The following is a 14141-nucleotide window of genomic DNA, read 5'->3' as shown; positions in this document are numbered from 1 at the left end:
ATGCTTCCTTGGATCTTTGTTCATACTTTAAGACCTATAAAAGTGTGGACTTGGAACCACAATGGTTACCCATATTTCCCCCAATCTGTATAGTTTTTCCCTTTTAACCAACATTGCAAACTAGTGGAGAAAAGGAAGCTGCCTGGGGCACTGTGTTATGCAGAATAATGAATGCCTCTTCCCCTAGAGATGTCCATGTCCTAATCCTTGGAACATCTGAATGTTTGGTTACATGGCAAGGGGGAATTATGGTTGCTAGTCTGCTGACCTTAAAATATGAAGATTATCTTGGATTAACTTGGTGAATCCAATGTAATCACAGGAGTCTTTGTGGGAGAGGGAATTGGAAGAGAGAACAGCATGAGGAGTAGGCCCCCAGAAGAGAATGCATCCTACCGATACCTTGATCTTAACTCAGTGAGATCTATGTTAGACTTCTGAGTAACAGAACTATAAGATAATAAATTTGTGTTGTTTTAAGCTACTAAATTTGTGTTGATTTATTTCAATAGCCATAGATAAGTAATACAAGTACTTATACTGCTCCTTAGAAAAAGTCACTTGCTTTGACTCTTGCTCTTCCTGCATCATCTGATGATTTCATTAGCTACCTTGATTTCCCTCTACATGGCTCCATGTTTCTCATCTAGATCCTTGGATAAAACAACCCACTATAAGACTGTTTACTCTGAGTCAACAATGAATGTCCTTAGGATACACCTTCTCAGTATTTGGATATAGTTTTACAAAACACAACTAATGTTAAGAGGCTACTTAAAACTGTGAAACTCGGGGATCCTTGGGTGGCTCAGCGGTTTAGCGCCTGCCTTTGGCCAAGGGCGTGATCCTGGAGTCCTGGGATCGAGTCCCCCATGGGGCTCCCTGCGTGGAATCTGCTTCTCCCTCTGCCTGTGTCTCTGCCTCTCTCTCTCTCTCTCTCTCTCTCTCTGTATCTCTCATGAATAAATAAAATCTTAAAAAAAACAAAACTGTGAAACTGTTTTGCTATAGGGTGCTGCTTTTTAGGAATTCAAGGTCAGATACTGATCCAGTACTCCTAACTGCACTGACCTAACTCTTAAGAAATTATTTTTGTCACCTCACAATATTTATCAGAGAAATTATCTTTATAGGTATAAATGAAGCTGCTTATAACTTTATTCTGTATGATGGAGCCTGAGTGAGATGTACATCTTTTTTCTTACTTGACGGAGGAGGAAAATGCTGGGCCATATAGCCTGATTACCTATTTCATTGAGCTGACTTGCTCATAGATTTAGGTGTACATTTGACAGCCTAACTTTCCAAGATGTGGCCAATACATGTAACTCCTGCAAAATCCTTGACTTGATGCAGCACCAGGTTTTTTTCTCCTTGCCCAATGGCTGTTGTAGCATTAACTGGTGTTGGGGGCTCAATTTTGCAAAAGCCTCAGTAGGTCATTGTGATATGAGTTAGTTTGGACAACTGAATCCGCCAGCCCTTTCAAATTAATGTAATTCTTTATGTGGCTGGGAGGCTTGAATTCACTGAAACTTTCTGTCTTTTCAGGAAATCTGATTCTATGCTAGGAGTACTAGAAAGAATTCATAATTCTGACTTTCTGCATTTCTTCACTCCATAGCAGGGAAATTTTTTATTGGTAAAAAACTTCTTGACCCATTGTGAAATAAGAACCTTACTGAGCCCTCCTTTCTGTACTAAGTCATTTCTCAGATGAAAGAAGAGGATCTTTCCATCTTCTTTGTTTTCCACATTTCATATTCCCTATTTCATGAAAAATAAAAAAAAACATTTTATGTTTTTTTGCTTTCATTTGGATTAACAAAGTATTTTTTGTGATTCCATTTGTCTGCATTATTGGCATATTAGCTATCCTTTTCTTTTTTAGCATTACTCTAAGGTTTACAATATATATCTAACTTTATCAATGTATTTTTAAATAATGTTTCATGCATAAGCCTTACAACAATATACTTCTGTCCATATTTTCTGATTCCTTTCAATGTATTTTAGTTTTGTATATATATGTTTTTCTCTTATTTTGATATCTAGTTTATTGATTTTTAGTTTTTCCAATTTAAATTCAATTAGCCAACATATAGTTCATCATTAGTTTCAGATGTAGTTTTCAATAATTCATCAGTTGCAATAACACCCAAGTGCTCATCACATCACGTGTGATCATTAATACCCGTAACCCAGTCACCCCACCCCCCACCCTCTCCCCTTTAGCAACCCTCAGTCTGTTTACCAGAGTTAAGAGGTGGTTAACTCATAAGAGACTCATGGTTTGTCTCCCTCTTGGATTTTTTCCCATTGAGTTTCCTCTGTCTTCCAATTATGGTCCTCTGCACTATTTCTTATGTTCCACATGTGAATGAAACCATATGATAATTGTCCTTCTCTGACTTATTTCAGTCAGCATAATACCCTCTAGTTCCATTCATATCCGTGTAAATGGTAGATATTTGTTCTTTCTGATGGCTGAATCTTCTGTCACCAACTCCCTTTTTTGCTTCATTTACCCTCCCCGTTAGACATCCATTTTAAACTGCATCTCAGCTACAGCAGTTTTAGTTTCAACCTGATCGGATTTTATTTCTGCACTAAGAGATTCTCTCATGTTTTTTTTTTGCTCTTTTCAAGCCCAGGTAGTAACTTTATAATCATTATCCTGAATTCTAGCTCTGACATTTTACTTAGTATCCATATTGATTAGATCTTGGGAGAGAGTATTACCTCTGGTTCTTTCCTTTGTTATGAAGTCCTCCTTTTAGTACTTTTGCCTAGAGAAGAATGGTTGAACATAAATAAAAAATATCAACCATGACCCAAGTGAAATACACAGTGCACAAATCCAAAGAGGTCAGAAACCAAAAAAGAAAAGGAAAAAAACAATTGAAAGGAAAGGGAAAGAAAAAAGAAAAAATTGGGGGAGGAGAGAGAATATAATTTCACAGGATGGACAAAACAGGGTGATCCACTTGGTCCTGAGTGTGTGTATTTTGGCCTGTGTGTTAGAAGACACTACACCCCACAATTGTAAAGAAAGTAAAAACTTATACAAAAATAAAATTGAATACAGTGAAACAAAGCTAATGAGGGAGAAGATATCTATAAAAAGTAAATGGAAAAATGAAAGTTAAAAAAAAAGACTTAAAAACAGTTGAACAAATAAACTAGTTGATAAGGAGGAAAAAAGGTAAATTTTAAACTGAAAGAGTTTTTTCATGAGAAAAAAAACCCTCAAATCTTATATAATATTTTCCTGTAGCACTGCAGTTTTGCAGTTCTGTGGACTTGGTAAACTTGGTATTCACCTAATTTTCAGCTTCTCTTCTGGGGTAGGGGCCTGCTGTGCAGATCTTCAGGTTCGCCTGGGCACAGTTGAGATGCCCCTTGCAGGGGGGCCGGCCCCTGTAAGCTGCATGGGGTTGTTCTGTATGGCTTTTGTTGCCTGAAGGCTTTCTGTGCTGCTTTAGGGGATGAAAATAAAAATGGCCAAGCCCCCACCTCCAGCCCTGAGCTGAATGATGGCAGCCCCCCACCCCCCAAACCCTCAGGGAAAAGCAGTCTTCACCTTTGTTTAGCCAAACTCTGCAGACTCCTGACGTCCATGCCCCCCATCGATTCTCCTGGGGAAGAGGGAAGTTCCCTGCGTTTCTGCCCTTTGCAGGGCCCCTGCCTAGAAAGTGGTTGTCCTGTCAGGCTGCAGTGTGTGGTTTTATGGGAAACTGAGCTGAGACCTCCCTCCCGGCATCTGACTGTAAGCAGTTTCCCCACCCCAGTGCTTGGGAATGCGCAGCACCCCCTTTCTTTCTGTGAACCCAGGGATCCTGAGACCACACTGTTCCACTTAGGATCCTGCCTCCTTCTCCAGCTGAGCACCTTTCAGGGAGGCCCATCTCTCACTGGAGTAGACCTCTAAAAGTTCCAATTTTGTGCTCTGGGACGAAATCACTTTCTGGTAGCTGGCTTATGGAGGCTTTCTCCCTCGGCCGTTTATCTTCCAGTATATCCCCACAGATCTACATCTCTGTACCTCCTACCTTGCAAACACTGGTCACTTTTCTATTTGTAAAATTCCCACAGTTCTTAGGTGTTCAGAATGATTTGATAGTCACCTAGCTAAGTTCAAGAGACCAGATGAAACGAGGTGCCCTACTCTTTGGCCATCTTGCCTCAGAAACCCAAAAAATCTTCTTGACTCCTGCTTCCCCTCTTTCCTACTGGCTATTATGTACAGGTGATAGCAGGAGCTCAAGCAGCCATCTTGATGTCGTGGACCCCAAAGTGGACCCCAGTGTCTCACTGGTTGAGAATAGCACATCATCATGTGGGAAAGAGTCCCAACACCCTGAACTACTGTACACTGAACTTACTATATCAGGGCTTTGTGTGTGTGAGAGAGACAGAGAGAGAGAATACAATCAGTTTCTATCTTATGTAAGCCTGGGTTTTGTCTGTATATGTTTTTGTTCTTGTTGTAGATGGCCATATGCAGCTGGATCTAATCCTGACTAATGAAAGCAGGGTGCTAGAAGGGGCCCAAGTTTTTGTCCTGGATGACTGAACAAGTAGTCATGCATTGGATCGAGAACAAATAATTTAGGAACTTATGGGAGTAGATAATCCTATAAAACAGTTATACACTGATGTGGATAAGTCTCTGGAATTCAAAAAATTTTTTTTAAATCATGAAAACATTCAACCTGTATTTGAATCTTTTTTTGTTCTGTTTTGTTTTCTTAGGCATAAACATTGATCTCATGCTTTAATGACTTTAGGAATTTGATGACTAGTCCTACATCATAGTGGAGTTCTGAAATATCAAGGCTCACTCTGCTTTATTTTCTTGATAATGGAGGTATAAGTCTTAATCATAGTTTTGAGTTACAAAGAAATTTTTAAGTTTGGGGATCCTCACAAGTTAAATTGAAATAAACCCATGGAGGAATACATCATATGTTGGAACTATTTATGAAGAGCAGTTTTTACTTTGTATTAGGTCTTTTCCCTCAATCACTAACTCTTAACCTTTATCATGTTTTGAACTTTCATGTCAAAATTATTGTTGGGTACAGTGAGGGAAAATTAAATTCAATTTGCATTTTTGGCATTATTTATTATCAGAACCTTTAAATGACAGTAATTTTGGAGTGTAGATTTCACTTTGCTTTTTTATTCTTCAGGCTAGTCAAGGAAATTTTAGGACACACATTTTTAATCTGTTTTCTCTCTCTGATCTTTCTCCTTTAGGACAAATATGATGGATTTGTGGTGACAGTTGTAAGCTTACAGCCATCAAGGTAGCATTTAAAATGTCTTTAGGCAAGCTTGTTTTCCCTATCTTCTTATCCGGTCATGATAAAAGCTAAGTGTCTCTTTTTATACCGTTTAAAAATATGTCTTCTTTAGTTGCTGGCAAACAAGTTGGAATTTGAATTACCTGTGAAATCTTTCATGGAGATGACTGTATATGGGAAAAGGAAATTCTAGGACAGACTTTGAGCTAGAGCTGATGTAATGCATCCCAGGGAAGCAGTGCTTGGAACTCAGGTAGCTGTAAGCAGGTAAGTTAATAGCAGAGTAAACTTGCCAGAAACAAGCATGTATAAAAGAATAAAAGAAATGGAAACAGTAAGACCATTGATAACAAAATACAGGGAGCGGGATTCAGGGCCTCTTGTGGAAATCCTTAGAGGCTAAAGGCTCTAAAAGCTGAAACTGCTTCATTTTTCTTTTGATATAACAGTCGTTAAAAATAATAATAAGGCTCAAGCTAGGACCAAAATGGAAACTCACTTATATCAGTGTTGTTTTTTTTTAAAATATTTATATTATAGCACAGGGCAGTGTCATATACACAAGGCCTTTTCTTGCACAAGCTGTATATTTCATTGAAAACAAAGACAGGCTTGCTTGGAACTGAATTGACAGCTTTGTGGCTGTAAAGATAAATATAGCACTTTTCAGGTAGTGAATTCATGAATAATCAATGAACCAGCAAAGGACAAAAAGTGACATATGGCAGCCTGGTGTGGATTAAGTATGATTGTCACATCCCCTTTCACACCTTTTTCCCTTCTCTAATTTATTGAAAGAAACAAAGCCAGCCTCATGTAGCCAGAACACAGTATCTCTGAAAAAGTCTACTCAGGCAAAGTGTTAACAGGTTAGTTTATTCATTAAATGTCTCCTTACTATTTGGTTGCTTTAATAGTGTAGCCAAGTTGTTTGCGTTAATTGAAATTTTATTCAGAATGAAAATTTGACTTGAATTCTTGAAATAAGCTGGTAGTTTCTGTTTTTTAAAATTAGTATTAAACCGTTACTAATAAGTAACACTTAACCATGCTAATTTGCCAGAATGTTTCTCTAAATAAACCACAAATACATAATAGCTGTGTTTTCATGTTTTTCAGGACTCAGTGTATAAAACAAAATAGAAGGCATTCTTAATTTCTTTTCATATCAACCAACACTTCATTGAAGATATTGATTCTATTATTTTTAACAACAAAAAGGAAACAACCAATTTCAATGGAAATTCTTTGATAGAACTGAAGTTTCTAGAATAGTGTTCAAAGGAACTGTTAAGGAGGAGGTATTTGTTCACAACCCAAGTAATAACTCTACCACTTAAAAACATCAGTCTTCCTTGGTGGCTAAAGAAGGGTGAGGTGTCCAGTCCCATGAGTCTGTTTGCACCTTGTTTTTTGTCTGCTTTGTGTCAAGGATCTGATTGAACTCTGAACATTGGAGGGTCTCTAGATAACCTGATTCTCTAGTTCCCTCAGTTCCACTCTAGTCTTTCCAGACCCTTTGAAATTGGCAGGGGAATTAGCAGTAAGTTGTGATAAAGTATATGTCATAGAAAGAATTATCTGTTTTGAATGGCTCCTGTCAACTTCCACAAAAAACAGTTTCTGAAACCTTATTCTTAGAATTGCAGGTTCCCATATGAATATCAAATATTAATGGGTAGTAGTTTTTGCAAAGGCTTTTACTATTAAAGGAATCAGCAGAGTAGCACATTAATTATTTTATTCCAGTGGTACAAATGAGCTACTGATTAACATCTGGCTTTTTTTCAAATTCATTGTAAGGTTCCTTAAAAAGACTTTTCATGTAAATACTCTTGAACTGTATACCAGTAGCACCCCCCCCCATATGTGTAATTAACTTTCTCTGTGTCACAATATCCCTTTATAATTCAGAGAAGTGAATGGTCATGAGATATTTAGCAGGTAGTTTGTTAAATCTAGGAGTTGGATTAAGCTTGTAATTAATTTACTTTTACAGTACAAATTGGGGTAGACTTACACTTAATTTTCTAATAGTTTTCAATTTGTTTCCTCGAGTGTGGGAGGAGATGGTGTTACTGTGAATGTACTTACTTATTCTACAGCCTGCCATGTATTTGTGCATTTAAATGTCATGTGGCTTGTGTTTTGGGGAAGAAAAAAACCTGAAGGGCTACTTTTGTATAGACAGTGTCTAAGAAAACCAAGGTGTAATATCTGTTGAAAAGTAAACTTGGCTAATAACCTTTAACCTTTAAAATTACCTTCAACCAAGCAACTCTATCAATTTATCAGCAGTTTTGAAAATGCCTAATGCTTATGCCATGGCATAAGCTATGCCAGCTATGGAAACCACAGACTGGGTTGGAATGAGAGTGGTCATGGGAAGCCTGCCCTTAAAAATCCTGAAGATAAGTCCTGTTACTGAATTGTGTATATTTACTCCCTCTGTGAATAACTCAGTAAAGCCTATTCATCAAGGAAATCTTGTCCTTGAATCAGGTCCATTTGTCACAAATCATACACTTCAACTTCAGGATTACGTCAGGCTGAAATTATGAACAAAGCATGTTGCTATGTTCATTCTTTTATAACACAAAGAGTGGCTTATCATCAATTTGCCTACGGTAGTATCACCAGCAGTTTTATGTGTTTAGGGTAATTTCTCCCAACTCTTCCTGAAGGCTATTGAGCTTTTATTTTTGGAACAAGAAAGAAAGAATCCCTGTTGTGTACTAAATACTTACCATTTGCCGAACACTGTGTTATGTTGAACCCAAGACAAGTTAATAGTTTGTACTTGTGAGTATAAACACAGAGTATTGTTAGGAAGATATAACACACATAAGACAGAAGGAAAGCTTACCCAGAGCTGGATTTTAAGAATAGTTTTGATTTTTATCACAGACCATCATAGTCATTGGAGGTTTATAATCTATAAAACAGAAGTGTTAGAACTACTATTGGGTGGGGGAGGAGGAAGACACATTTAAAAATTCTATTTAAGAAGTCATTATTGAACTTCTTTGTTTCAGGAACTCTTTGATAGTCACTGGGGTTACAAACCTGATTATGCTTCCCAAGTACTCAAAAGTATAGGACAGTATGAATGACTCTCAATTGCCTTGCCCTTTACAGATTACAAATTGCTTTTAATGATATTATCTCCATTATTCTTTATAGCAGTACTGTTGGGGCTTTATAGTGCAAAGGCCTAGATAGATTAAATGAAGAATGGAGTAGGTATTTGGCCCCACTGCTATGTTTTTGCAGTATCTTTGGGATATTTCTAACTAACCAAGTGAGGAGTAAGTTAAGCTATTAATAAGCCATGCAGAGGAGCACAAGGGATCTTTAGAATGTATACTGTATTGGTCTTTGAGTGACTTTGCTAGGATAAAATGGTGCATGCAAAGTTACTTAGTAGTTTGATAATATTTAAAAAACAAGACATTTACTTTTTTATTCTTATGACAGATATTTAAAGACATAATTTGCATGAGACATTGTATCGACTGTTCTATTTGATTCTGTTGTCACTCTTGGTAGTTCAAGAATGCTTAATGCAGAAGATTTGAAAGTTTGAAAGTACGGGTAAATATGAAGATCCAGAAAAAAATTAACTCTGCCTCTCATCACCTAGAAGTTGTGAACATTTTGATCTATTTCTTCAAGTTCCTTTTTGTCCTTAAAAAATAGGTCCCATTTTTATAGAGACCATCCAGTGTATACGTGATTGAATTCTACTATTATGGATGTAGGAGCTTTCCCCTCCCATTGAAAATAGTATTTCTTGGACATTTACTATATGTTTGGCACAGAGCTAATATTTTATATTTTAAAAATGTTTCTATATAAAAATATATGACAAAGAACCTGTGTATCACATATATAAGGTATGGATTTCTATGAATGGATCCCCTAATGTAAGAACAATGTGAGAACCTGGAATATATTTAAGAGTGGCAACATATTCCACCTTAGCTAAAGGCACTTGAAAAACAGCAGGTATGAAGAAGGGCGCTCAGACCTCCCACGTGCGGGATGCCCTCCCTGTCCAGGGAGGAAACATTCGTATCACCAAAGTCAGGGGTCGAGACTGAGTATTCGGTACAGACAGACCTTGTTAAAATAATTACTATTTTCTTTTAGATTTGCCGTATATTTTAGTTATTATTTCCACAATCATCTGTCCTTGCTCACATAGAAGCACCTGGGTTTTGCCAGTTCCTTAAGTCTTCATTTCCTTATGGAAGGCTTCCATGTACACGCAAAAATATGCTTTTGCCCTGTTAATCTGTGCTAATTCTCAGGCTCAGCTGGAGGTTCTAAGATGGTAGAAGTAAAATTCTACCTCCCCAACACTCTCTGTCCACATGTATCTTTCTTCCCATCCTACCTTTGATCCTCCCCATCAGAAATACTGTCCTCAATTTGATCATTTTTTTGCCTTTTGAATTTTTTTATTTTACCTTATTTTTTAAATTTAATTTGATTTTTTTAGGATTTATTTTTGTACTGGGAAATAATTGACATACAATATTAAACTAGTAACAGTGATTTAGGATTTTTTTTTTCAGAATTTATATATGTTACAAAATCATCACTGCGAAGTCCAGTTACCATCTGTCACTATACAAAGTTCTTACAATATTAACTATATTCCCTATACTGTACATTACATCCTGTGTTTTATTTTATAACTAGAATATTGTACCTCTTAATCTTCTTCACCTATTTGGTCTGTCACCACCACCTCCCTCCATCCTGGCAAACCATCATTTTCTCTGTATCTATGAGTGTGTTTCTCTCTTGTTTGTTCATTGGTTTCATTCATTAGATTCTACATGTAAGTAAAATCATACAACATTTGTCTTTCTCTCTCTGACTTACTTCACTTAGTATAACCCCCCCAGGTCAATTCATATTGTTGTGAATGGCAAGATTTCATTCCTTTTTATGGCTGAGTACTGTTCCATTGTGTATATTTATCACATCTTCTTCACCCATTTATCCATCAGTGGGCACCTAGGTTGCTTCCATACATTGCCTATTTTAAATAAAGCTACAGTGAACATAGGGGTGTGTATGTCTTGTTGCATTAGTGTTTTCATTTTCTTTTGATAAATAACCAAAAGAGGAATTACTGGGTTGTATGGTATTTTCTACTTTTAATTTTTTGAGGAACCACCATACTGTTTTCCATAGTGGCTGCACCAATTTACATCTCACCAACAGTGCATGTGTGTCTCTTTTCTCCACGTTCTTACCAATAGTTACTTCTTTTTTGATGATAGCCATCCTGACAGGTGTGAGGTGTTATCTCATTGAGGTTTTGATTTGCATTTCCCTGGTGATTAGTGATGTTGAGTATTGTTTTATGTGTCTGTAGGCCATCTGTATGTCTTCTTTGGAAAAATGTCTATTCAGATCTACTGCCTATTTTTTAATTGGATTGTTTTTTTAAAATATTGGGGTGTATGAGGTTTTTTAAAATCTATTTTGGATGTTAATCCCTTATCAGATATGTCATTTGCAAATAGATTACCTTTTTATTGTGTTGATGGTTTCCTATGCTCTGTAAAAAACTTACAAGTTTAATATCCCTTTTGTTGTTCTTGCATGAGGAGACATATCTGAAAAATTGTTGCCAAGATGAATGTCAGAAAGCTAACTACCTATATTTTCTTCTAAGAGTGCCGGGTCTTTAATCCATTTGGTATTTATTTATGTATATGGTGTAAGAAACTGGTTCAGTTTCATTCTTTTGCAGTCCAGTTTTCCCAACATTTATTGAAGAGACTTCTTCATTGTATATTCTTGCTTCTTTTTTTTTTTTTTAAAGATTTTATTTATTTATTCATGAGAGACACTGAAAGAGAGAGGCAGAGACACAGGCAGAAAGAGAAGCAGGCTCCATACAGACAGCCCGATGTGGGACTTGATCCCGCGTCTCCAGGATCACACCCTAGGCCAAAGGCAGGCACTAAACCACCGAGCCACCCAGGGATCCCTATTCTTGCTTCTTTAGTATAACTTGATGATATATGTGTAGGTTTATTCCAGAGTTATCTGTTCACTTCGTTTGATCCATTTGTCTGTTTTGTACTTGTAACATACTCTTTGGATTACTTGAAATCTCTAAGGAGTATGATACCTCGAGCTGTGTTCTTTCCCAAGATTACTTTGGCTATTTGGGATCTTTTATGGTTCCATAGCAATTTTAGGGTGGTTTTTTTCTATGTCTGTGAAAAATGCCATTGGTATTTTGATAGGGATTACATTGAATCTGTAGATTACTTTGGGTAGTATAGACATTTAACAATATTAATTATTCCCTTTTTTTTAAGATTTTATTTATTTATGAGAGACACAGAAAGAGAGACAGAGACACAGGCAGAGGGAAGAGAAGCAGGCTCCATGCAAGGAGCCTGATGTGGGACTTGATCCCCGGAATCTGGGATCACGCCCTGAGCCAAAGGCAGACGCTCAACCGCTGAGCCACCCAGACATCCCAATATTAATTATTCCAATCCATGAGCATGATATATCTTTCCATTTGTTTGTGTCATCTTCATTTTTATCACTGGTGTCTTACAGTTTTCAGAGTGCAGGTCTTTCACTTTGTTGATTAAATTTACTCCTAGGTATTTTATTCTTTTTGATGCTATTGTAAATAAGATTATTTTCTTAATTTCTCTGTTATTAGTTTATAGAAATACAACAGATTGATTTTGTATCCTGCAGCTTCACTGAATTTATTTATTAATTTTAACAATTTTTTGGTAGGGGTTTTAAGGTTTTCTATATGTAGTATCATGTCATCTGCACATAGTGAAAGTTCTACTTCTTTCCAGGGAGGATGCTCGCTCGCTCTTTCCCTCCCTCCCTCCCTCCCTCCCTCCCTCCCTCCCTTCCTTCCTTCCTTCCTTCCTTCTTTCCTTCCTTCCTTCTTCTTCCTTCCTTCTTCTTCCTTTTTTTTTGCCTAATTGCTGTTGAATAAAAGTGGTGAGAGGGGGCATCCTTGTCTTGTACCTTATCTTATAGGAAGAGCTTTCAGTTTTTCACCGAGGAGTATGATATTAGCTGTGTGTTTATCATGTTTTTGCCTTTATTATATTGAGGTCTGTTTCCTCTATATCCACTTTGTTGAGAGTTCTTATCATAAATGGCTGTTGGATTTTGTCAAGTGCTATTTTGTCTGCATCAGTTGAGATGAACATATGGTTTTTGTCTTTCGTTTTTGTTAATTCAGTGAATCACATTGATTTGTGGGTATTGAACTATCCTTGTGTCCTTGGAATCAATCCATCTTGATCATAGCCTATAATCCTTTTGATGTATTTTTATTTTTTTATTTTTATTTTTAATTTTTTTGATGTATTTTTAAATTCATTTTGCTTATGTTTTGTTGAGGATTTTTGCATCTATGTTCACATCAGGGATATTGGTCTGTAATTTTTTTTTTTTTGTAGTGTCTTTGGGTTGGGTATCAGAGTAATGCTAGCCTCATAGAATTTAGAAGCATTCATTCTTCTTGAATTTTTTGGAATACTTGGAGAAGGTTAGTTATAACTTTTATGTAAGTTTGGTAGAATTTACCTTTGAAGCTGTCTGGCCCTGGACTTTTGTTTGCTGAGAAGTGTTTTGTTTTGTTTTGTTTTAAATTACTGATTCAGTGTAATCACCAGTAATAAGTCCATTCAGATTTTCTAATTCCTAATGATGCAGTCATAGAAGTTGTATGTTTCTAGGTATTTATCCATTTCTTCCAGGTTTTCCAATGTGTTGGCATATAATTCATACAGTGGCCCTTGATCCTTTGTATTTCTGTGGTATCAATTATCTTTCTTTTTTGATGTTATTTATTTGAAACCACTCATTTGTTTTCTTGATGAATTGGCTAAAGGGTTATCAGTTTTATCTTTTCAAAGAATTAGCTCTTAGTTTCATCAATCGTTTCTATTGTTTTTTAGTCTCTATTTCATTTACACTCTAATCTTTATTATTTCCTTCCCTCTACTAACTCTGTGCTTTGTTTTTTCTTCTTTTTTTATTTCTTTAGATGTTGATTGCTTTTTGGAGGTTTTGTTTCTTTATGTGAATGAGGCCTGCATCATTATAAATTTCCCTGTTAGAACTGCTTCTTTTTGTGTTTCATAGGTATTGAAATGTTGTTTCCATTTTCATTTGCCTCAACATATTTTTTTTAATTTCCTCTTTGATTTCATTGAAGTACAGTGGCTCCTCATTGGCTGAGTGGTGGTTGTCTCCCACTGGCTGGGCTGTTGTGGGCAGAGCCAGTTGGTGGTGTGGTCAGGAAAAGGGAAAACCTTTCTTCTTGCTGTTGGGATGGAAAAGTAGTTTCCACCTGCAAGGTCCCTCTCTTCCTGTTGGGTTTGCATTTGGGGATAAGTGATAGGCAGAAGAGCTTCCCCTGCCCAACCTCCAGACTCCGTTTTAGTGGTTTCTCTTTACTGATTTTCACACATGACACATACATTTCTTCATCTATTTGTTTAGGTAGGTATGTAGGTTAGTTTTGTAAGCCACTGGGATGTAACCTTTTGCAGTCCCACCATCAGTGGTTGCTCCACATCCAACGTTTGATGGTGTTTTAATGTTTTGGATTTTTGTGGTTCTAATAGGTACCTAATGGTATCTCATTCTTTTAATTTATAGCTTCCTGATGACAGATGACATTGAGTATCTTTGCATATGCTTATATGCACATCTGTACATCTTTGGTGAGATAGTTCAGATTTTTCCCCAATTTTTAATTAGTTTTATTTTCCTATTGTTGACTTTGAGTTCTTTGTATACTTTGGGCAA

At 36.6% G+C, this 14141-nt stretch overlaps 1 protein-coding gene across 7 annotated transcripts in view; it reads left to right on the top strand.

Moving 5' to 3' along the window:
* COA1 (cytochrome c oxidase assembly factor 1) overlaps positions 1–14141 on the top strand; it is a 72725-nt gene that overhangs the window by 40449 nt on the left and 18135 nt on the right. The window contains exons 3-4 of one of the 7 annotated variants that reach the window (XM_077864142.1): positions 5263–5312; positions 5422–5576. The exons of 5 other annotated variants lie outside the window; for them this stretch is intronic. The gene's annotated coding sequence lies outside the window, so the exon portion shown is untranslated. The remainder of the gene's footprint in view (positions 1–5262; positions 5313–5421; positions 5577–14141) is intronic. One more of the 7 variants, XM_077864146.1, reaches the window with a different exon arrangement.

This window comes from Canis aureus, chromosome 21 (genome assembly GCF_053574225.1).
Source record: "Canis aureus isolate CA01 chromosome 21, VMU_Caureus_v.1.0, whole genome shotgun sequence".
NCBI lineage: Eukaryota > Metazoa > Chordata > Mammalia > Carnivora > Canidae > Canis > Canis aureus.
The sequence above is the reverse complement of the archived record's forward strand: the minus strand, read 5'-3'. Positions and strand labels throughout refer to the sequence as shown.